At 43.6% G+C, this 25,296-nt stretch overlaps 1 protein-coding gene across 6 annotated transcripts in view; it reads right to left on the bottom strand.

Annotated features, from left to right (window-relative positions):
- AIG1 (androgen induced 1) overlaps positions 1-25,296 on the bottom strand; it is a 494,204-nt gene that overhangs the window by 340,564 nt on the left and 128,344 nt on the right. The window contains exons 2-3 of one of the 6 annotated variants that reach the window (XR_013221759.1): positions 3,857-4,010; positions 1,632-3,766 (exon numbers count right to left, since the gene is read on the bottom strand). The exons of the other annotated variants lie outside the window; for them this stretch is intronic. The gene's annotated coding sequence lies outside the window, so the exon portion shown is untranslated. Of the gene's footprint in view, positions 1-1,631; positions 3,767-3,856; positions 4,011-25,296 lie in introns of those variants that run through there. 6 annotated transcript variants of the gene reach the window in all.

Genomic DNA, 25,296 nt, shown 5'->3' with positions numbered 1-25,296 from the left:
CATTAGAATCGGGCCACATCTAGTAGGACATAAAAAGCAAGATTTGCATTAAAAGGAAACTGTCAGCAGGATTGTGCTGAGTAACCTACAGTAATTGTCAGGTTGGTGCCGTTATACTGATTAAAATGATATCTTGGTTGATGAATTCCATCTTGTGGTTGTTGTGTAATCTTTATTTTCAGTTTTGAGTTAATTATATGCTCGTGCTCCAGGGGGCGGGGCTGTGGAGGAGGGTCTTCATGTGGTGCTCTGATTAGGTATTTATCAGCATGGCTTCTGACAGGTCATTCACTGATCCTTCACTGACCTGCCCCCTATTTTACATAATGAATATTATATATTGAGAAAAAAAATCACCTGCAGCAGGTTGATGCTATTTGATGCTATGAATACATTTATTAAAAAAATAAAAATGTGTCTCAAAATGGTGTAGGCCACACCTGCACAGTAGCAGCTATCAGCGTGAGGAATCAGTGACCTGTCAGAAGCCATACTGATGAATAGCTAAGAAGAGCACTACATGAAGACCCCCCACAGGCCCGCCCCGAAACACGAGCATATCATTAACTCAAACCTTAAAATAAAGATTTAATCAACCAAGGTATCATTTTAATCAGTATAATGGTACCATCCTGACACTGTCTGTAGGTTACTCAGCACAATCCTGCTTACATTTTCCCTATAAGCCAATCTTCAAGAAGCCTGTTTATAAGGCCAGAGTCACACACAACGTATAAAAAATTGGTCCGTTTTACACGGACGAGAATCGCACAAATGTTTCAGAAACAGTGATCCATGTGCAATACGAGGATGCGATTTCCTCGCATCAAACTATCCGTGTGACATCCGTATGACATCCGTATGGCATCCGTATGGCGAGATTATCTCACCGGCTTGCAAAATGGACACACAGTATAACGGTTTTTAGACCTGAAAGTAATTTAAATCATCATCAAGAACCCTATTTATTGGCCCTAAACAGGTGGCATCCACCAATCTATGCAGTAGAGTCCGTGCTTGTGTTGGTGTATTTCTTCTTTATGAGCAACATGTCAGACCTACTTACTTTTAACACAACAGAGTGTGTGCTTTACAACTGGGTTTTGTCTCAACGTTTTGGGGAGCCATACCCAGTGATTATGGATCCAAGAAGGCGGAGACGGATGTGGGTACATCCGCTTTTGAAGCAACGGTTCAATAAAGGCCATTTCAACCGTCTCTATGCAGCTCTGAGGACACATCCGGACAAGTTCTTCCAATATTGTCGGATGAGGATTGAAACATTTGACATTTTGTTGGAGACTGTGCGCCCAGGGATCACCAAGAAGGACACCAGGATGTGCAAATGTATTTCTGCAGAGGAGCGCCTTATCCTTATGTTACGCGGTATGTATTCATCCTCTATGTTTAAAATAGCCTTGTTTCTTTCATGGCCTTATCACTTTTTGTTTAAATACCCTTATTTTTTATGTTGCTTAAACATCATTTGTGCTTTTATAATATATGGTTGTCTAAAAAACATCAAAGCCATTGCATGTACTTAAATGTTTTAAAGACATGGCTTATTAGTTATATAAACTAACTTTTTGCCAAGATTAAACTGTTATGTGGTCCAATTTTTTATTTTTTTTGTCTCATTATGTTTACTTTTAGATTCCTTTCCACTGGCCTTTCATATGCGGTACTGCATTTAGAATTTTTACTTGGCAAATCAACAATCTCAGGCATTGTATGGACTACATGCTCTAAAATCTGGACAAGACTACATCAAGAGGTCATGCTTGAGCCTAAAATGGCAGACTGGTTGCATATAGCCCAAGGATTTCAGGACACATTCCAGTTTCCCCACTGTACTGGAGCTCTGGATGGGGTCCCAATTCTATAATTATAAACAGTATTTTTCTGTAGTGCTGTTGGCCCTGGTCGACAGTCACTAAGGTTTATAATTGTAGATATTGGGGCCTATGGAAGAACTGGAGACTCCAGAGTCTTCAATTCTTCCATTATGGGTCGGCGGCTGCGCAATAATGAGTTGGATCTCCCACCCCCAAGTCACATACCAGGGGCTAATTTGGATGCAGTGCCTTATGTGATGGTAGCAGATGAGGCCTTTCAATTAACACGCAACCTCATGAGGCCCTATCCACGGAGAGGCCTGGACTACCGGCGCCGAATTTTTAATTTCCGTCTTTCCTATGCCCGCCGTCTGGTAGAGTGTTCCTAAGGCATTCTGTGTGCCAAATGGCGGGTACTGCAGTCCGCAATTCAACTGAGTGAAGCCAATGGGAATGGGGTGATAAAAGCATGTGTTGTTCTTCACAAATTCACAAGATACCATGATTGTCCATCATCTGCTGATGATGAAGTTGATTATGCAAATACTGTCTTGTCTACTACACATGTCCTTCCTTCACATCATCAGCCCTCTGGCCTAAAAGTGCGTGATGTCTTAACCAATTATTTTGTTTCACCAGAGGGACTCTCTGGCAAGACAATGCTGTTTCTATATAGTTTTTTATTTCTTCTAAGTTAATAAATATAGTAATGTTCCTGTTTGAAGTGTGTACTTTGTTTTTCTTAAAAAAAATTGTTGATTTGGTAAATAGGCACATCATGTATGTAGTCCTAACAATACATGACACTCATTGTTTTTCCAATGTTTTTAACTGATCAAAACATTTTGAAAGTAGACAAAAACATTCACATCATAAGTCATTTTAGGCCTATTAACCTAAGCAAACAATAAAGGGTAATATGCAAAGGCAAATAATAAAATTAACAAAAAAAAACCTTCACTGACAGCAAAATAAAACTTAAAAAAATATTACATGTTCTGATAGGTTGGGGGTGGTGATGGCGCGAGGCCAGCATGTGCGGAACTTGGTCTAGGTGGTTGCCCAACCTGACTGTCAACCTGTGGTATGGCAGATGTGTATGAAGGATTCTGGGGCAAGGCTCGATCCTGTGTCTGAGTGAAATAGTGGTTGAGGGTAGAAGTGCATTAACTCCTTGGTACTTGATTAACCCATTTGGTCATACCCCCCAATATGGCCATGTCGAGCAGACACATGTTGGGACCAGCCTCCAAACGTGTGTCTGCTCAAGTGGACAGATTGGGCAGATGTTGTATACTCATACATTGGCCTAGGTTGGGTTTGCTGTTGGGTTTGGGCAGCCTGTGGCTGTGGTGCAATACGTGGCGGGGTGCTGCAGCAACTGTTACTGTTTGGTCCTGTGAAATGTCTTGCAGTGGAAGAAGGTTGCTTGATGTCAGTTGCCACCTTTCCAGATACTCAAAGACAGAAGTAGGGTTGTTTGGGGGTGTTGCCGCATCAATATTTGTAATGAACATTTGGTCCGCAGCCTGACCGAACGCGGAAGGGGACGCAAGTAGCGGGCAAGACTGCGGCAGTACGCTTCCTCCCCATCTTCATGGGCAGCCCTGTACAAATAGTCCAACACCCCTGTGTCCATTTGCCTCTTGGTGGCAGTGGTAGAAAGCACCCTTCTGCACTGCCAATGGTGTGGTCTTGCAGAAGGCTGTGGTGAGGTATCCAGAGCCAAGGTTGGACTGGTGCTGTGGGCCCCTTCCTCCACCTCTGGATTGGCCTCCGGTGTGGCAGAAGATGCTGCTGGTGGTGGTGGTGGTTGGTTGCTGGCTGTTGCTTGTGAAGATGGGCCAGCCACTTCGGCAACTTCACCAACGGGGTCAATGATGACCTCGGAGCCTGATGCAGTCTCCCTTTCTGTAAGGTTTGACTCTGTTCTGTTAATCAAAAAACAAATCAGTGATTTAAAAATCAAAATATACCCGTTACAGCATGTGTAAAAAATGTGGGGATATGCATGCACTTACGGTCTGAGGTCCATCACCGGTGCAAGAAAATTAAGCCGCTCAAAATAGACATATTTTCTTTTTTTGGCGGCTGCATCACCACTCCGCCCAAAAAGTTGTCTTTCCCACCGGTACTGGTCCCGGCAACTCCGCCAGCATTTAATGACATCAGTCACTGCAAAGAAACACAAGAAATGTTTTAACTATCAATCATATTGTGTGGCTTTAAACATGTATGTTTCATTGTATTTTGTCATTATACTTTTATCATGTGTATAGTCTGAAATATGACACATATTACTAAACACCAGGGGCATAACTCCAACAGGTGCAGGGGTTGCAATCGCACCCAGGCCCTGGAGCCTAGGGAGCCATAAAAGTCCCTTTGTCCTATATAAAAGGACTATTGCTATTAAAGTTTACAAATATTTTGGGGTCATGTTGATGATTTTGCATCCGGCCACATGAGTTTAAAGTTACGTCACTAATAATCACATCACATATGATGTGTTTATGGTAATTTTTCTCATCATGGTAAATTTTCTTTATTTTGAAAAAGGATGATACTTACGAATTTCTTGCTGCACCTCATGAGGTCGCTCATCAAAATCGGGGAACATGGGGCGACAGATTGACCTCTATGATGCGTCTTTAAGTGCGCGGTCCGCATAATGTGCATCACTTTGGTCCCATAGTTCTGGCCTATCATGGACTAGAGCTATCAGCATCTTGACATTGACGTATCTGGCCATGCTGCTACACTCCGTGGAGGCGTGCTTACTGCTTTTCTCTACAGCTTGGCAAAGAAATTTGCATGCCAAACTTCCTGATAATGGATGAGTCAATTTCCTGTCACCTGGAGAAGTCCCAGACTTGCATTGGCGATTCTCGGCTGAGATACGCTGACAATCGCAGCATGCTGCGGTTTCACTCGGATCCTGAATACGGCTCGGATGATAGGAGCTGCCCCATAGATTAACATTGGTCCAAGTGCTATGCGATTTTTTATCGCATAGCACTCGTCCGTATTATGGTCTAGTGTGACTCCGGCCTAATTGAATTTATCTAACAATGGTTGCTATATGAACACTCCATGTAGAGATGCAATAGGCAGATGTAAAACACTTGCAGTGTTATTATATGGTGCAGAGCTATGCACAATTTATTCAAACATATTCCTCGAATAGATATACAACACCAATATGACCAAGATGTTTTGAGAGAGATATCAAAAATAGGGAGCCTATTGGAAATAACACAGGCATAGGACAGGAGAACTATGTCACACACTTTTTTTTCTTAATCTGGTGTAGTGCAGAAGTTGGGGAGAAACTGGGGAAAGTGCTCTTGAAGTGGTGCTCTGGAAACGGTGTTCTAGATAACTGTTATCTACAGAGATGAGTTTTGGATGGAAGAAGTGATGGTCTGCACTGGATGAAGAAGAAAAGTGAAGATGAAGGACTTCAACTACAGACATTATGTCTTGGCTTTGTTGTCAGGTGTCCCGGGACCAGGGGATCCTTCCCTTTTCCTAATGTTAGGGGCACCCTAGCTCGCCCTGCTCCCCGGATTACTTGTGATGGTGAAGACGCCGGGGCCACATACCTTACCTTAGCTTCTGAATCTGCCCTCAGTCTGTACCCTTCCCCCACCCAGGGAACAGGGGAGTAGTAGTGTACTGTAGTGCACCATAGTGCACCCACCAGACTAACAAGGTAATATGAACAGGGGTAAGGAAAAAATATCATACAAATATACTCACACATAGAGAAATGCATCGGGGAGTGGAGGGTGAAAAGTCACAGATAAATCCATCAAACGCCTTCTCCAGCGATAACCAACCACAATCTCCAGCCATGCAGCAAAAGCTACTCTGACAATGAGTGCTAGTTAGGGATCAGATTATGAGATGGGAGTGGCTAACATTGCACAGCTGAGAGCCTTAATGCTCCAGGAGCTCTCAACTGAGCAGATTAACCCTTGCACTGCCAAAATAAATTTACACAGTTTAATATGAAAGTGAAGTGCTTCTAACCAGTGCAGGACTAGGAGAAATCAGACGCTGCAGTCTTCTGGCTCCTCTCTGTAGTGGAAAACCCGCAATACATCACTAGTGAGTCAGTCTGTTACCTGTACACTATATACAGTGTTTTATACAGAGCTCCTTTGTGGTGATCCCTGTGCTACCTGTACACTGATACTGTGTACAGAGTTCTATGTATAATGGCACCTATGGTAATATTAGTATTGTGTATTTTTTAGTAGTGTTCTGAGTGTTCTGTATTGTAGTATTCGGTCAATATGTGGCGGTAATATGTGGTCTAGTCATGTGTGGCAGTATTTCTCTCTTGTATGTGGTATTATTTAGTCACTATATGGTGGTAATATGTGATCTGGTCATGGTGTGGTGGTAATTGTCCCTTGTATGTGGCATTATTCAGTCACTATGAGGTGGTAATATGTGGCCTGGTCATGGTGTTGCAGTATTTGTTCCTTGTATGTGGTATTATTCGGTCACTATCTGGTGGCAATTAGTGATGAGCAAACACGCTCACCACTACTCATTACTCGCCAGAGTATTACTTGGTGGGAACTGGTGTCTCCACCCAGCATTTTTGGCGGACTTTAGAGACCCAATCACGCTGCAGGGATTGTCTGCCAGGCCATGAAATGCCGCAGCCATCTTTGTTGTGGTCGTGCAGTGATTGGCTTGGCCGCACAGCATCATCACGAGTATAAGAGACCTGGCGCTGTCCTGCTCGCCGCATTCAGCTGCGGATTCAGCAAGTGTAGGGAGAGCTGCTGCATTAATAGGGTAAGAATCATGCTTTTAATAGTTAGTGTAGGTCTGCATCTGTTCATTAAAAAAAGAAAAAATGCAGCAACACTTCAGAATCCAGTGATGAAAAAAACCTTAGGCCTTTATTTCAAGCGAATTGCATGTACAAGGTAATGCAAGCAGGTACAGGGCAGATGGTACAGGCGGAGAAACAGAACGACGGCCGTTTCGCGTTATACACGCATTCAGGGGCTCAGTGCAATTCTTTTTCTCTTTTTTATTTTCTGTAACTGTTCAGTCCACAGCTCCTGAGAAACCAACAGTCCTTTTTACAGCTAATTTGTGAATCCCGAGATTGCAGCGCTAGGTAGGCAGGGCACAGCATATCCACATCAGTGCAAGGCCTGCAGGCACTGTATGTGCGTACATAGCTCCCACTGCATCCCTCCCAAAGGTCCATAACTGTCTGCTGCTGCTTATTTACTACTAGATGGTGGCCCGATTCTAACGCATCGGGTATTCTAGAATATGTATGTATGTATATAGCAGCCACATAGTAGATAGCACAGGCCACGTAGTATATAGGAGTACTACGTGGCCTGTGGTATATACCATGTGGCTGCTATATACTTACATATTGTAGAATATCCAATGCGTTAATATAGGCCATGCAGTAAATAACAAAGGCCACATAGTATATAACACAGCCCACACAGTATATAGCAGCCATGCAGTATATAGCAGCCACGCAGTATATAACACAGCCCACGTAGTATGTAACACTGGCCACGTAATATATAACACAGCCCACATAGTATCTAACAGTGGCCACGTAGTATATAGCACGCAGTATAGAACACAGCCACATAGTATAGAACACAGCCACGTAGTATATAACACTGCCCACGTAGTATATAGCAGCCATGTAGTATATAACGCAGACCACGCAGTATAGAACACAGCCCACATAGTATCTAACACTGGCCAGGTAGTATATAGCAGCCATGCGGTTTCTAACACAGCCCACGTAGTATTTAGCAGTGTGGGCACCATATCCCTGTTAAAAAAATAAAATAAAATAGTTATAAACTCACCCGCCGGGATCCAGCGTAGATCCAGCGAACCTCTGGCGAAGCGCGCCTGGCTTCCCAGGATGCATTGCGAAATTACCCAGATCACTTAGCGGTCTCGCTGGCAGCCATGACAGGCAGCTGGCAAGACCAATCAGCGACTTGGATTTCCATGACAGACAGAGGCCGCGACCAATGAATATCCGTGACAGACAGAAGGACAGACAGACAGACGGAAGTGACCCTTAGACAATTATATAGTAGATATACCTAGCTGCAGTTTTCTTTTCTTTTTTTTCTTCTAAAATTCACCAAAAAAAAAATACAGTCTGTTATGTCAGACTGAGGCCTAGTGTATCTGTTCAAAAATCATAGTTTTGCAGGCATACGTAGCATAGTTCTGTGTGCTAGCCTTGTTCTACTCTTTTTTTTTTAATTCACCCAAAAGCAAAAAAATTTTTTATATAGTCTGTTATGTCAGGCTGAGGCCTGGTGTTTTTGTTTTTGAAAAATCGTATTTCTGCAGGCATACGTAGCATAGTTCTGTGTGCTATCCTTGTTCAATTTTGTTTTTTGTTAAATTCACCAAAAAGCAAAAAACACATTAATACAGTCTATGTCAGGCTAAGTCCTGGTGTATCTGTTTTTGAAAAAACGTATTTCCGCAGGCATACGTAGCATAGTTCTGTGCTAGCCTTGTTCAATTTTTTTTGTTAAATTCACCAAAAAGCAAAAAACACATAAATACAGTCTGTTATGTCAGGCTGAGTCCTGCAGTATCTGTTTTTGAAAAATCCCATTTCCGCAGGCATAGCCTTGTGCCACTCTTTTTTTTGGGTTTTAAATTCACCAAAAAGCAAAAAACACATTAATACACTCTATGTCAGGCAGAGTCCTTGTGTATCTGTTTTTGAAAAATGGCATTTCCTCAGGCATACGTAGCATAGTTCTGTGTGCCTGCCTTGTGCCTTTTTTATTTTGATTTTGAATTCACCCCAAAAATGTAATACAGTCTGTTATGTCAGGCATTTTGTTTAAAAAATCGTAGCTTTGCAGGCATACTGATCAGATATCATTTAGCTCCATTTAAAATGGGCAGGGCAAGGAATGGGGAAGTGGATGTGATGCTGATGGCGCATGCAGAGGATGAAGCCGTGACCAAGCTGAAAGTGGGCCACAAGAAAGACCCACATCTTCTCGCTCGACCATTCTTTCCCAGTTTGTAGGGGACCGCAGCACACCACTATTGAAGCCAGAGCAGTGTAAAACGGTTGTTGGTTGGATAGCGGATAATGCTTCTAGTCACTTAGTCACCACCACCACCATGTCTTCCACACGGTCAAGTCTGAGTAGCTGTGAGTGTGGCCCGGATATTCCTCACCATGATCCTCCTTCCTCCTGCCATGCCGAGAGCCCTGAGACAACTGATCCCACACTTGGACACTCCAAAGAGCTGTTCAGTTTTCCTTTGCAAGATTCCAGACTCTCGGCCGGTCAACTTGACCCAACCTGGCAGGAGGACATGCAGAGCGAGGACAGCAGCACACATGGGGAAGGAGGCATATCACCCCAACAGGCAGGAAGAAGCAGTGTGGTGGCCACAGACAGAAGGCGTGCATCCATTTTTAAAGACTCTTTTTGCCTATAACCCCAAAAAGGCCATTTGCAGCACCTGCCATGTCTGCATCACAGGGGTAGCAAAACTGCCAGCCTGACCACGACCAGCATGATCAGGCACATGGCAGCAAAGCACCTGACTTTGTGGGTCGAACCCCAGGCTCCAGGAACACTGTCTGCAGGTGACACCACTGCTTCTTCCACTGTTTTGTGTAGAAGCCAATCCCCAGTCCACCGTGCATGTGAAGATGCCTCTAGCCCTGCACCTGTTGTTGCCCACAGTCAAGCAGCACTATCATCAAGCCTGTCCACTTCCTTGTCCCAGCACAGCCTTCAGTTGTCTATACCCCAGTCATTGGAATGCAATCGGAAATACCCAGCCAACGTCCCACAGGCCACAGTCCTAAATTCTTACATTTCTCTTCTGCTTGCGCTTGAAATGTTGCCTTTTAAGCTCATTGAGACGGAAGCTTTCCGCAACCTGATGGTGGTGGCTGTTCCAAGGTACCGATCCCCAGTCGCCACTATTTCTCCCAGTGTGCCATACCGGCATTACACCAGCATGTGTCCCACAACATTACCCGTGCCCTTAACAATGCTGTTATAGGGAAAGTCCACCTAACCACGGACACGTGGACAAGTGCTTGTGGCCAGGGACAGTACATCTTACTGATGGCACACTGGGTTAACATAGTGGAAGCCGGGACCCAGTCGGACCTTGGGATGGAACACATCCTCCCCACGCCAAGGGATACAGGCCCTTCGTCAATCAAGGTTTCCCTCCAGTGTACAGCTCCTGCACCTCCTCCTCCTCTTCAGCCTCCATCTCTGAAATCAACACATCAGTCAGAAGCTGGAAGCACTGCAGCACTGCCTCAGCCAAGCGGCAACAGGCTATGCTGAAGCTAATCTGCATAAGTGATAACCCACACAATGCAGAAAAGTTGTGGACAGCGCTGAAAGAGCAGTCAGATATTTGGATGACACCGCTGAACCTAAAGCCAGGCATGGTTGTGTGTGACAATGGCCGTAACCTGGTGGCAGCTCTGAGGCAAGGTGAGCTCACACAAGTACCTTGCTTGGCCCATGTGCTTAACCTCGTGATTCAACGTTTTCTGAAAAGCTACCCGGAGCTGCCAGATCTGCTAGTGAAATTACGCCATCTGTCTGCCCATTATAGAAAGTCAGCTAAATCTTCAGCCGCCCTTTATGTGCTTCAGCAGTGTTTGCAGCTTCCGGCTCACCGACTGGTGTGTGATGTCCCCACGCGCTGGAACTCTACGCTGCATATGTTGCGTATATCAGTTCAGACTCCACACATAAGATCTCAGGAGTGGACATGGATGTCAGACATATGTACCATCCTCCAAAACTTTGAGGACTGCACCAAGAAGGCGAGCGGCGATGATGCCATAATTAGTGTCACCATTCAGCTTCTCTGCATTCTGAAAACCTCTGCTCACAATTAATGAGGATGCATTGCAGGCAGAGCACGAGAACACGGAGCAAGGAACCATACAGGGGGATTCACATTTATTATTTGATTGATTTCATTATAATTTAGCTTTATGTCTCCTCATTCTCCACCACTAGATCACCAGGCGTAACGGCAAGGGTATCTATGATGCCCATAGTATGTTTTTAAAAAATGTATCTCCCTTGGGGAAATGTTTGTCAGCCCATGCACTACCTGTATAGGCATTACAAGTCTAGAAGACATAATCCTTTACATTGGGCCTAGTTTTTAATGAGGCTTCAGCAATGTCGTCTCAGTCTCCATCACTAGATCACCAGGCTTAATGTCTTCTGTGCTGCTACAGGCAGTCCAAGTTTTTGTAAGGGTGTCTCTGATGCCCATATTATATTTTTTTTAAATGTACCCCCCATGGGGAAATGTTTGTTATCACATACACTTAGTGTATGGGCATTACAAGTCTAGGAGACCCGATCCTTTAAATTGGGACTAGTTTTTAATGAGGCCTTCCTCCACCTCTAATTTTCAAACACTAGATCACCAGGGTTCATGTGTTCAGTGCTGCTACAGACAGTCAATTTTTTGGCAAAGGAGTCTATGATTCCCATAAAATATTTTTTTTAAAATGTACCCCCCATGGGCAAATGCTTGTCAGGCCATGCACTCCATTACAAGTCTCAGAGACCCACACCCCTACATTGGGCCTTCTTCTTAACTTGGTTTCCTGCAATGTCCCTTCCTTACCTGCCAGGAGATGACCAGGGTGAACGTGTTCTGTACTGTTATAGGCTGGTGAATTTTAGGCAAGGGGGCTGCGATGGCACTAGTTTATTTATTAAAAAAGGTACCCCCCATTGGGGAATTATTTGTCAGCTCATGCACTTCATTACAAGTTTCAGAGACCCACACCCCTACATTGGGCCTACTTCTTAACTCGGTTTCCTGCAATGTCTCTTCCTTACTTGCCACTAGATGACAAGGGTGAACGTGTTCTGTACTGAATTTTGGGCAAGGGGGGCTGTGATGGCAATAGTGTATTTTTACAAAAGGTACCCCCCATTGGTGAAACCACATCCTTGTTGGCAAAGACTTCATAACATTTGTGTACCTTAAAGAGCTCACTTGAAAAGCTCCTTTTTGTGTTGCATGGTTGCTCACATTGGACACAATACACTTCATATAAATTTGATAAAGCAATGTTGTTAGTTTGGCTGAGTAGTTCATTACAAATATTTCTTTATCCACTATATTAGATTCTCTCCTTGAGAGCCATAACTTTGGCTGCATCAAATATACAAATGGCGAATATACAAATGGCGATTTGGAATCCAGATTGAAATTTACCGAATGCCTTCAATTACATAGATGCATTTCTTGTAAAACATTTACAGATGTGACATACAATGCTCATAGTGACACAATCTTGAAAAATGTTTGTTTATTCACTTCAGAAACAGTTCTAAGCTTCTATGTGTCTGTTTGTCATTGTAAAACATTAAGGTTTACTGAACCTCTGCCTGTGGTGGTTTTATCTAAATCCTTGTGGCTTTTATATTCTAAGGTTTTATGGCCCATTGTCTGATGACTCCATGATATCTCAGTTTCATCCGACCTTGAAAGCTGGCCACCTGAAGGGCTGGGTGAAACTAGAGTTACTAGATAGAGTAAATCACTATATAAGACCTGAGAAACATGACTAAAGGCCCCGTCTCACTTAACGAGATCGCTAGCGAGATCGCTGCTGAGTCACAAGTTTTGTGACGCAACAGTGACCTCAGTAGCGATTTCGCTATGTGTGACACATAGCAGCGACCAGGCCCCTGCTGTGAGATCGCTGGTCGTGTCGGAATGGCCTGGGCCGTTTTTTGATCGTTGAGGTCCCGCTGGGTAGCACACATTGCTGTGTTTGACACCTTAACAACGACCTCGTTGACGACTCAGACACTGAATCGTCATAATAGCTCCCATGTGACATCGTTGTACAGGTCGCTACAGGTCGCTGGTGAGATGTCAAACAGTGAGATCGCAGCAGCGATCGCTGGGAAGATCTCACTGTTTGACATCTCACCAGCGACCACATAGCGACGCAGCAACGATCCCTGACAGGTCGTATCGTTGTCGGGATCGCTTTAGCGTCGCTAAGTGAGACGGGGCCTTAAGACAGATGCAAAAACTGGGATACCTGTACATGTACAGTGTGCTCATACCTGCATAATTGGGGACGCCCATGCAGTGTAGGTAATCTCCCAGGGGTTCTCTGTCTTGGTGTTGCTTCTCTGATATTCCAGATGGATAATGTTTAAAAGCCTCTTGTGGATGATGTAAGTATACTGTATGTAGTTAATATTTATATATATTCATAATCATTATATGTATTTAATCCTTATATATACTTATTAACCTTTGTATGTTAAGTACATATAAAAAAGTGTACGCACTCATACTATTCAATCATACTATTCCTTGAATTTTGTACTTTGCAATAAAATTGCATTGTATTGCAAGTATTAGCCTTTTTTAAAGCCGTAACTGAACCTTAGTGTTAAAAACATGGCAAATAAAATTGCCAAATTCTCCTGTAAATAATTCTGCAAAGAGGGAACCATCATACCATTAAAAAATACAAACCGTTGATCGTCCTTCAATGTAGTGTATCCTGCTCTCAATATATTGTCAGGAATCCATTACCATTTGAAACGGGTTTGACAGCTTGACGTTTCATGGTCCCCATTTTTTTTTTCAAACTACCAGTCTCCTGTCTCCTATCACGTCATTCAGACTGCATTGTTGGGTATTCTCAAAATCTTAACTGAAAACAGACATCATTTTGTGTCACATTAGTAAACTTTATAGTCTTGCAAGGATTTAAAGTATTCTGTTTCACTCGCTTTTGGACTAGTTGGTGATATTTTTATCAGCCACATCTCTGAAGTTTTAGCAAGTTTTGGTGGAAGAGATAAAGATTCTTTCCTTTTTTTTTCCTTGCAGTCAGTTCTCCTTAACTCTGTGTGATTTTATATGTGATTTTTTATTTGAACATTGAGAAATGGATTTGGTAGGGGAAGAATGCACTTTTCTGACATTTGAAAAAAAACTTTTGGAACCATGCCTTGTTTAACGTCCACCATCTTGCAATGTACAATCTTTGCCTACAGTTTAACAGTTCACTGAATGCGTTTCTTTTCCATAAGAAGACGATATCAGGGAAGCAACATTATTTTCTTTATTTGATACAATAACAGTCGAAAAAAAAATGATCTTCAAGTGTTTCTGTGGAGAAAACGCACACTTTGCATGGAGGTGTAATTAATTTTTTGGGCGTGGAAATGCCATTTACTTTGATATGTTGGAAATCTTGCACTAAAGCCCCACTTGCGTAGATTAACTTAGACCTTTTATGTGTATCATTGGTGAATTCTGGATGTACAAAATGCACATTGTGAAGTGGATTTTCATGGGCCCATCCAATATGTGGGTTCCAAGGCGTAATGGGGTGCATATGACTATGCAGGAGAGCTGGCCTTGCTGACAACATGTGAAACAAAGGAGTACGGGAGTACAAAACGCATATTGTGTAGTGGATTTTCATGGGCCCATCCAGTATGTGGGTTCCAAGGTGCAATGGGGTGCATATGACTGACTATGCAGCAGGGCTGGCCTTGCTGCCAATGTGTAAAACAAAGGACTACGGGAGTACAAAATGAATATTGTGAAGTGGATTTTCATGGGCCCATCCAGTATGTGGGTTCCAAGGCATAATGGGGTGCATAAAACTGACTATGCAGCAGGGCTGGCGTTGCTGCCAATGTGTAAAACAAAGGAGTACAGGAGTAGAAAATGAATATTGTGAAGTAGTTTTTCATGGGCCCATCCAGTATGTGGGTTCCAAGGGGTAATGGGGTGCATATGACTGACTATTCAGCAAGGCAGACATTGCTGTCACTGTGTAAACAAAGGAGTACGGGAGTACAAAATGAATATTGTGAAGTGGATTTTTTATGGGCCCATCCAGTATGTGGGTTCCAAGGGGTAATGGGGTGCATATGACTGACTATTCAGCAGGGCAGACATTGCTGTCACTGTGTAAAACAAAGGAGTACGGGAGTACAAAATGCATATTGTGAAGTGGATTTTCATGGGCCCATCCAGTATGTGGGTTCCAAGGCGTAATGGGGTGCATATGACTGACTATGCAGCAGGGCTGTCCTTGCTGCCAATGTGTAAAACAAAGGACTATGGGAGTGCAAAATGAATATTGTGAAGTGGATTTTCATGAGCCCATCCAGTATGTGGGTTCCAAGGCGTAATGGGGTGCATATGACTAACTATGCAGCAGGGCTGGCCTTGCCGCCAATGTGTAAAACAAAGGCGTACAGGAGTACAAAATGAATATTGTGAAGTGGATTTTCATGGGCCCGTCCAGTATGTGGGTTCCAAGGCATATTGGGGTGCATATGACTATGCAGTAGAGCTGGCCTTGCTGACAAATGTGTGAAGCAAAGGAGTACGGAGTAGAAAATGAATATTGTGAAGTGGATTTTCATGGGCCCATCCAGTATGTGGGTTCCAAGGCCTAATGGGGTGCATATGACTATGCAGCAGGGTTGGCGTTGCTGCCAATGTGTAAAACAAAGGAGTACAGGAGTACAAAATGTATATTGTGAAGTAGTCTTTCATGGGCCCATCCAGTATGTGGGTTCCAAGGAGTAATGGGGTTCATATGACTGACTATTCAGCAGGGCAGACATTGCTGTCACTGTGTAAACAAAGGAGTACAGCAGTACAAAATGCATATTGTGAAGTGGATTTTCATGGCCCATCCAGTATGTGGGTTCCAAGGGGTAATGGGGTGCATATGACTATGCAGCAGGGCACACATTGCTGTCTATGTAAACAAAAGAGGACAGGAGTACAAAATGAATTTTGTGAAGTGGATTTTTGTGGGCCCATCTAAGTATGTGGGTTCCAAGGCATAATGGGGTGCATATGACTATGCAGCAGAGCTGGCCTTGCTGCCAATGTGTGAAACAAAGGAGTAAGGGAGAAGAAAATGAATATTGTGAAGTGGATTTTCATGGGCCCATCCAGTATGTGGGTTCCAAGGCGTAATGGGGTGCATATGACTATGCAGCAGGGCTGGCGTTGCTGCCAATGTGTAAAACAAAGGAGTACAGGAGCACAAAATGTATATTGTGAAGTAGTCTTTCATGGGCCCATCCGGTGTGTGGGTTCCAAGGAGTAATGGGGTTCATATGACTGACTATTCAGCAGGGCAGACATTGCTGTCACTGTGTAAACAAAGGAGTACAGGAGTACAAAATGCATATTGTGAAGTGGATTTTCATGGCCCATCCAGTATGTGGGTTCCAAGGGGTAATGGAGTGCATATGACTATGCAGCAGGGCACACATTGCTGTCTATGTAAACAAAAGAGGACAGGAGTACAAAATGAATTTTGTGAAGTGGATTTTTGTGGGCCCATCTAGTATGTGGGTTCCAAGGCATAATGGGGTGCATATGACTATGCAGCAGAGCTGGCCTTGCTGCCAATGTGTGAAACAAAGGAGTAAGGGAGAAGAAAATGAATATTGTGAAGTGGATTTTCATGGGCCCATCCAGTATGTGGGTTCCAAGGCGTAATGGGGTGCATATGACTATGCAGCAGGGCTGGCCTTGCTGCCAATGTGTAAAACAAAGGAGTATGGGAGTACAAAATGCATATTGTGAAGTGGATTTTCATGGGCCCATCCAGTATGTGGGTTCAAAGGCTTATTGGGGTGCATGTGAATTGGTAGCAGTGCAGGCCTTGCATTCAATGCAACATTTTTTCAGGAGGCCCTCCTGGACATCTTATGAAAGGGGTATTGTGGGGTGTCGTAATTCTCGGCAGCCCATCCACTCACAGCATAGGCTACAACAGTTTAGGAGACCCACAGTTTAATAATGGCCCTTTAAGAAGATTAATGCCACCTGATGCACCAGTACAAATAGACTCTGTGACTTTAAGAGTCCTTCCTTCATAAATGAAACAAGATGGGTCTGCTTATGTGTCACACACCACATGGACAGCTAGCATTGTTAAATGTTACAATGACTGATCTGTTTGATGTATTCTGTCATGAATCACACTCTTTGAGTATCTCCAGGCTCTTTATTCACATCATGCCTCAACCTCCATTACATGAATCAAGTGAACAACAACATCCAACAAGTTGCAAACAAAGAATATAGAACACACATAAAAGTAGTGAGACCCCTAGAGGCCACATGAACATATAACATATTGCTACATCCTTTCTCTTTTAACTGGAGGAACAATAAAAGATACTAACTAAAGTATACTATGACAAAGTTAGAAATTAACCTAGTACGTCCAGTTAGATATAATCTTTGAGGTGCGCCGGCTTTTTGCTAATTCTGCCAGCTCTGGTAATATAAGATGTGTCCCTTTCTACATCTGGTACATCTGGTAGTTCTTCTGATATTGTCTGTCTCTGGCCAGAGTCCTCACCCTGATGATCAGCTGTCACTGTTGGTGCCTTACTTGTACTTTCTGCCTCGTTGTCTTGGGTGTCTGGATACTGTTCAAAAGGCCATGAATCATCTCTTTCTCGCGTTTTCCTCAAATGTCTCCGATTCCTCCTTAGTCTTCTTCCGTCGTCTGTTAGAATTTCGTAGGACCGAGGTCCCAGTTTCTGGACAACCTTTGCCTTTTGCCAGTGTTTGTCAAATGTGCTGCTTGGCTGCAGCCGAATGTTGTCATTTCTCTGGAGCTCAGGCAGATCCTTTGCCGATTTATTGTATAGAAAGCTTGCCTCGCTTGATTCTTCTGTAATTTAGCTTCGATGTTTCCCATCAGCTTTGGCTCTAACAGATGACACGCAGTTGGTACAAGTGTCTTTGTACGCCTACTCATGAGCCTCTGTGCTGGACTGCTGTCTAGGCCTTGGGTGGGTGTGTTTCTATGATCCAGTATAGACAGATATACATCAGCACCCGCCTGGTTAGCTTTCTGCATGAGTCTTTTGGCCGTTTTTACTGCTGACTCTGCTTTCCCATTACTCTGAGGATATCTCGGAGAAGACGTCTGGTGTTCAAATTCCCACTTCTTACTGAAAGTTTTGAATTCTTCCGACGTAAACTGTGCCGCATTGTCAGAGAAAACGATATCTGGAATGCCATACCTGGCAAAATGGGCCTTGAGTTTTTTAATCACTGTTCTCGCCCTTGTGTCCTGCACCAAATCAACCTCCCAGAAGTTAGAGAAATAGTCCACTGTAATCAGGTATTCTTTGTCATTCCATGTGAACAAGTCTGTTCCTATTTTTGACCAAGGCCTATGTGGAATTTCATGAGGTTGCAATGTCTCCTTTGGTTGCTTATCATTGCAGGATGCACATATTTCACATTGTGCTATGTAATTTTTTATGTGGTCATTCATTCCTGGCCAATAAACTGATTCTCGTGCACGACGTAGGCATCCTTCCATGCCTAAGTGAGAAGAGTGCAATGTTTTCAATATGTCTCTTCTGAGAACTTCAGGTATAACAGCCCTGTCTCCTTTAAAGATGATTCCTTGCTGCACTGACAATTCATCTCTTATGTGGAAGAATGGTGAGACTTCCCTCGGAGCATGCTGCTTGTATTTTGGCCAGCCCTGCAAGATGACAGTTTTTAAACTCTGGAGACTTTTATCCTTCTCTGTAAAAATCTGGATTTGCTTGACCTTTTCTTTTGACACTGCAAGGTAGTTACACATGTTGATGGTTTCAATGTCTTCCTCCTCATCCTTTGTGCTAGGAAGGTAAGCTCTACTTAGCGTATCTGCAATCAGTAAGTCTCTTCCTGGACAGTACCCGATGTCAACATCATATTTCTGAAGTCGCAACAGCATGCGCTGTAGTCTCTTTGGGGCATTTAGTAATGGCTTCTTTGTAATGCTCTCCAATGGTTTGTGATCCGACTGCACTGTTACCCGTCGACCATAGGTGTACTGGTGAAACTTCTCCATCCCAAATACCACAGCCAGTAGTTCCTTCTCAATCTGCGCATATCCCTGCTCTGTTGTTGTAAGGGCTCTGCTTGCAAATGTAATTGGCTGTTTGTTCTGCATTAATGTGGCTCCAAGGCCTTTTTCCGAAGCATCACATTGTACCACCACTTCTCGATCTGGATCGAAATACTTTAGGGTTGCTGTATCTGCAATGGCATTCTTTACTGCTCGGAAAGCAGTCTCCTGGCTTTCTGTCCATTCCTAGCGCACATCTTTGTGGGTTAGCTGTCTCAGTGGCTCACACATGTCTGACAGATGTCTGCAAAATTTTGAGAGATAATTCACCATGCCCAAAAATCGTTGTACTCCAGAAACATCAGTAGGGGTAGGCAAATCTTGTATTGCTCTCACCTTTTCAGGATCCACTCTGACCCCAGTTGAAGTCAGTCGATGACCAATATAGGCCACTTCTGTCATTTTCAATTTGAATTTGTCCAAATTCAGCTTTATGTTTTTTTTCTCTGCATCTGACCAAAAATTGTATCATCTTCTGATCGTGATCCTTGACTGCAGATTCCATATTTTCACCTTCTCCCACTATCAGGATATCATCCGCTATTGTCTTCACTCCAGTAAGTCCTTCCAAAGCCTGCATCAATTTCTGCTGGAATATCTCTGGAGCAGGTTTTAGTCCCATGGGCATTTTCAGCCATTTAAAGCGTCCAAATGGTGAAGAAAATGTTGTCAATAAACTTCTAAAATCTTCAGTCAGGGCCACATGCCAGAATCCATTTTTTACATCACATACAGAAAATATTTTAGCCTTTGATAAATCTGGTAGGACATCATCTAATGTTGGCATTGGGTAATGGTTTCGTTTCAGCGCCTTGTTGAGTGGCTTAGGATCAATACATATTCTTAACTTGCCCGATGGTTTCTGCACTATGACCAAACTGCTGATCCAATCTGTGCTCTTATGGACTGGTGCTATCATGCCTCTTCTCTGTAGATCTTGCAGTTCTACTTTCAGCGGTTGCATTAAAGCTACAGGCACTCTTCTTGAGGGTAATCTGGTGGGCTGCACTGTGTTGTCAATTTCTAGCCTATATTTACCTTCAAAGCACCCATCACCTTCAAATACATCAGCATACTCTGCTTTTATTTTCTGCATGTCCAAGTTGTGCTCTGCATTTAGTTTTGGATTTTGTATATCCTGGGCAACTTCAACAGACATAATGTTCTGAGACTGTACTTTTATTAAGTCCATTGCCTGAACTGCTTTTACTCCCAGTAATGGTACATGGTTACCACCCCGTAACACGGTAAATTCAACTCTATAACTCTTTCTGTTACATGGGTTTCGTATTTTTAGCTTACATGTCCCCATTGGTTTCAGAAAACTTTTGTTGTACATCACCAGTACCTTGTCAGTTGGCTCAATAGAAACCTGTTTGTTTAGCAGAGCACATGGAATTACATTTCAGCTTGCTCCACAATCCAGCTGAAATCTAATGGGCTTCTCATCCAACAAGAATGTTGCATAAAGCTGCTTGGCATCCTTCACTACTGCCTGCCCGACTACATTGACTTTCTCTGTTGTAGACTGCATTTGTAGCCATGTAATGTCCTCTGCACTGTCAGTGTCTGGTGTCACAGTGTGGAGCTGTCTGTACTGTTTGCCTCTTCCCTGCCTGCAGACAGCAGTGTAATGATTCTTCTTGCCACATGACCTGCAGGTTTCCCCATATGCTGGACACTTGGTTTTGTCTCTCTCATGTCTTTTCCCACAATACTTGCATTGGACAGTGTTTATAGGGTAGTCTGGTCCTGTCTTTCCTTTCATAGATACTGCATGTACCTTGTCATCATCATTCTCACTGGTGCCTGCCATCATCTTCAGGCTGTGCTGTGTGAGCTCAGCAGCCCTGCAGATTTGCATACATTTCTCTAAAGTCATGCCTTCCTCTCAGTAATCTTTCTTTGAGATGACTGTCCGTTATGCCACACACCATTCTGTCCTTGATTAGACTGTCCCTGATCTCTCCAAAGCCACATGTTTCTGCACGTCTCCTCAGCTCTGTCAGATATCTGTCCACATTTTCACCATCCTCCTGATGTCTTGTGAAAAACATATCTTTCCACTGTCTCATTCTTCTTTGGGTCACAGTGTTTATCAAATGCCTGCACAATGTCTGCTAGGAGGAGGTTGTCTGTGTATGGGAGCAAGGTGTGGGCTAATTCTCTGCCATTTTCCCCAATTAGGTAATAAAACAGCTTTACTTTCCGTTTGACGTCAGTGGGGCCCACAGTCAGATCCACATACAGTGTAAACTCTTCCTTCCAATGTCTCCAAGTCTGGGACAGATTACATGAAGTGACATCCAGTCTCTGAGGGGGCTTCAGACCAGTCTCCATTTTGCTGTACTGTCAGGGAATCTGTACTTACAGTTGCAGTGATCTGTGCAGTTCCAGCCTCATATAAGCTCTGAGAATTTGTAGGTTCTGTGCCCGGCTGCCACATCATGCCTCAACCTCCATTACATGAATCAAGTGAACAACAACATCCAACAAGTTGCAAACAAAGAATATAGAACACACATAAAAGTAGTGAGACCCCTAGAGGCCACATGAACATATAACATATTGCTACAAATGACATTTCCCAGTGAATGCATTTGTAGTGGTTGAAAGCAATGTTAAAATTGAAAAACGCTTCAAAAACGCTGCGTCTGAACTAAGCCCAAGTGCGGGAGGAAATTTGGGAGTAATTATTTGGCCTTACAGGCAAGTCATTAACCTGCAAAGGATGTACCTTAGCAAATTTCCCAGCAAAATCCGTTTTGGTTTAGTTTTAGTGTGTTTTTTGTGACACCGGGAAAAATGGCATGAATCTCAGAAAAAATTGCTTACAGCTGTGAACTAGGAGTCCGGAATGCTTACAGGGGCGATCTCCATGATGTCCCCGTGTCATTTGAGCAGTGTTTCCATCATTTTCAGATGCTTTTAGACCTTAAAAGGACCCCCGGGGCGATTGCGGTAAAAATACTCGGGTCTCCCATAGACTGACATTGGGCTCGTTGCTTGGGTCGAGTACCCAAGTATTCCAATTTGCTCGACCCGAGCAAGGAGCACCCGAGCATTTTAGTGCTCCCTCATTACTAGTGGCAATATATGGTCTGGTAATGGTGTAGCAGTATTTGTTCCTCGTATGTGGTATTATTTGGTCACTATCTAGTGGTAATATGTGGTGCAGCCATGGGGTATTTGTCCCTTGCATGTGGCATTATTGGTCATTTTAAAAAACGTATGTAACTCATTCTCGTAAAGAAAAATAAATTAAAATATATCTAAAATGAGAATATGATATTTTAAGAATTTTTTAATAGGTTAGTTTAGGGCCCTGTCCAAAGAGTCTACCTTTTTGTGGTGGCAAGCTTAAAAAATCTTTTGGCCAAAACAAAAGCTGCTGGCTATGTATGTGATATAGTGTTCAATGGAAACTGTTAATGTGTGATTGGTGAGGATGTGGTGCAGAAGTGGAGTTTTTCCAAGACTGGATGGTGGGACTGGGGAGGTTCAAGGGGTAGAAGCAGAGCTGGGGTGGAGCCTGGGCAGAGTCTCAAGGGGGCCAGAAAATTTTGCCAGTATGAGACCCTGAAATTCCTGGTGGCAGCCCTGCTTTTCAGCATGCACAAATCCATGTTACTGCCCTATGGATAAGCCTGCTGAGAATTGCAAGCCCACTTTTCTGTTATGTCTGTAAGCAGTTTGACAAAGAGAAAAGAAGGAGCAAACAGACAAACATCCACAGATGGAGATAGATTACATTTGAGAACAGACAGTAGCAGATAGCAAGTTAGACAAGGAGGAAAGAATTAGCAGCCACCACTTTGGGCTAAAAACATTACTTTTGGTAAAGTACTTTACAATTTTACAAAAATGAATAGTTTAAATGGATTCTTTCAGTAGGTTCAACCGTCCTAAGCTATCTATATGGGCATTAAGGTCATAGAAGTTTGAATAAAATTAAAACTTGACATCTGCAATCTGATGTCTTATTCCAGAAAAATCCAATTCTTAATATCTAAATGAGCTGTTAAGATCTATGGGTCGGACATAAATCCCTCTGAAAATCTGCCTCTTGAGCTTATTTTAGGTGGAAACGGGCGTTACAAGTGTGAAACATGTAATGACCGTCAGTTTTCTCTGCTGATCTCACAGCAGAGCTGTGTGATCATAACTAACACAGCAGAGCTAATCTTTGTTTCATTACAAATACATTTGTAGCTCTCCTCTCACAGTGATGTCTGCTCTGTACTATAACTGTGCCTAATTACAACTAATGCTTCTTTAGCTTCAATCTCACTGGCAGCCAAGGAGGGGGAAGGGGCAGTATAACAGAATTCTGTTACACCAAGCCATTCATTCATTTGTTTTTAAAAGGAATAATAGTAGTGGTACAATGTAGTTCTAAAACATATCAACATTTCTCATAACTATTAATTGTCATGTCGGACGCTGTTCAGACCAGGTCGTCCGACAGACAGCAGTAGTTCCGCTTCTGACCACTATTTGCTAATTAGCGTCGGCTAGATTTTGTCTAGCTGATCCTCGGATTGGAAGCTGGGCCATGCCCACTGCCTTTAAATAGCTCTCCTGATCATTGGGCGTCGCCGATTATAGCTTCTGTCTTGTGCGTTGTTATCTCGGTCTGGTGAGGAGAGCTGGTGGTTGGAGATTCGTTGCTGGTGGTGTATTTTCCTTTGTCTTATTTACTCCTTCCTATATTTGTATTTATTTTGCCCTGCACATTTATAGTGTATTCCTGAGTGACTGCGGCGTGGTTTATAATTTCCTTTATCCTTGTCTGTGCTAACTGTGGGTATTGGGGAATAACATCTTCACTGGGTGGTGGGCGGAGGTTTCAGCCTAGGGCTGAGCTCAGGAGACAGGGTGAGGTTCGAGGCCTGGACATGCACACCTTCAGTGTAAACTTCAGGTAGAAGGTCAGTCAGGATTTCCTTAGTCTGAGGGAAATTGCAGGGGCCCGGGTTATTAGCTCTCGCTCACCTAGCATCTCCCTGACATTATAATCGGCCCAACAACACAAAAGAAAAAAAAAAGGGGTTTCTTTTTTTTTGTGTTTTGTCATGGATCCCATGACTTCCATAACCCGTCAGTTGGAGGCGCTGTCCCTACAGGTCACGGAGTTAATGGGGGCAGTACAGCAACAGGGACTAGCAGTGTCTAATGTGCAAGCTGGATCGACAGGAAGAGTTACTGAGCCTAAATTTCCTTTGCCTGAAAAATTTGCTGGGGAACGCAGTAAATTTGTTTCTTTTCGTGAAGCTTGCAAACTATATTTCCGTATGCGCCCGATATCTTCAGGTAATGAGGATCAGCGTGTGGGCCTGGTGTTGTGATTGTTGAGTGGGGATCCCCAAGCATGGGCATTTTCTTTGCCATCTGATTCTGCTGCATTTGACTCTGCGGAGAGTTTTTTTTCCTGTCTTGGGAAAATCTACGATGAACCTGACAAAATGGCTCTAGCAGAATCTAAGATACACTCTATTCGCCAAGGGGAGCGAGTTGCAGAAGATTACTGTTCTGAATTTCGTCGCTGGGCGATCGATACCCAATGGAATGATGCAGCATTGCGGAGTCAGTTTATACATGGGATTTCTGGAAGAGTTAAAAAAGCCTTTCTAATGTACGAGACTCCTGCTTCTCTAGATTCCGCCATGAGTCTGGTTGTCTGCATTGATTGCCGTTAGCGTCAGGGGGAGCATGAGACACCACCTATGGGAGAAGGTTTAGGTTCACGTGAGGTTGCTGCAGGTGAGCCCACGGAGCCTATGCAAATCGCAGGGGTGTCACATGTGAAGCGTCCAGTCCCTGAGCTCAGGAAGCAGGGAGCCTGTTTTTACTGTGGTAAAACGGGTCATTTTATTAACATCTGTCCTCTGCTGCCTAAGAAAAACGCAACGGCGGAAAACTTCTAAGCTCAGAGGGTGTGGAGGAGACCAGTCTGAGCTTATGTATATCCTCCATGGTGGTTTCTCAGTGCATGCTCCCTGCTAAGGTTTTTATCGCTGGCAGTGAGCTGCCAATTACTGTTTTTGTGGATAGTGGTTCAGCCACAAATCTCATTGATGAGGAGTTTGCGCGCACAGCAGGTTTTAGGATTGAAAAACTGTCTCATCCTATCCGCGTGGTCACCATCAATGCTGCTCCTCTCTCTCAGGGGGAGATTACTGAATTTGTGGCTGAGGTGAAACTGCACATTGGAGTTCTACATTCCGAGCGGGTTACATGTAAGGTGCTCAGGAATCTTCCTGCTCAGGTGGTTTTGGGTTTTCCTTGGTTGTCTATGCACAACCCGGTAATTGACTGGAAAACTCAGGACATAATTCAGTGGAGCGAGTTCTGCCAGGAGAATTGTCTGGCCACATGTGTGGCTGCGGTGACTTCAAGCGTTCCGGAGTCACTTCAGGATTTTGTGGATGTGTTCTCTGAGAAGGGTTGTTC

This window comes from Ranitomeya variabilis, chromosome 2, assembly GCF_051348905.1.
Source record: "Ranitomeya variabilis isolate aRanVar5 chromosome 2, aRanVar5.hap1, whole genome shotgun sequence".
Classification (NCBI taxonomy): domain Eukaryota; kingdom Metazoa; phylum Chordata; class Amphibia; order Anura; family Dendrobatidae; genus Ranitomeya; species Ranitomeya variabilis.
Note: the sequence above shows the minus strand (reverse complement) of the source record. Positions and strands in the feature narration are given on the sequence as shown.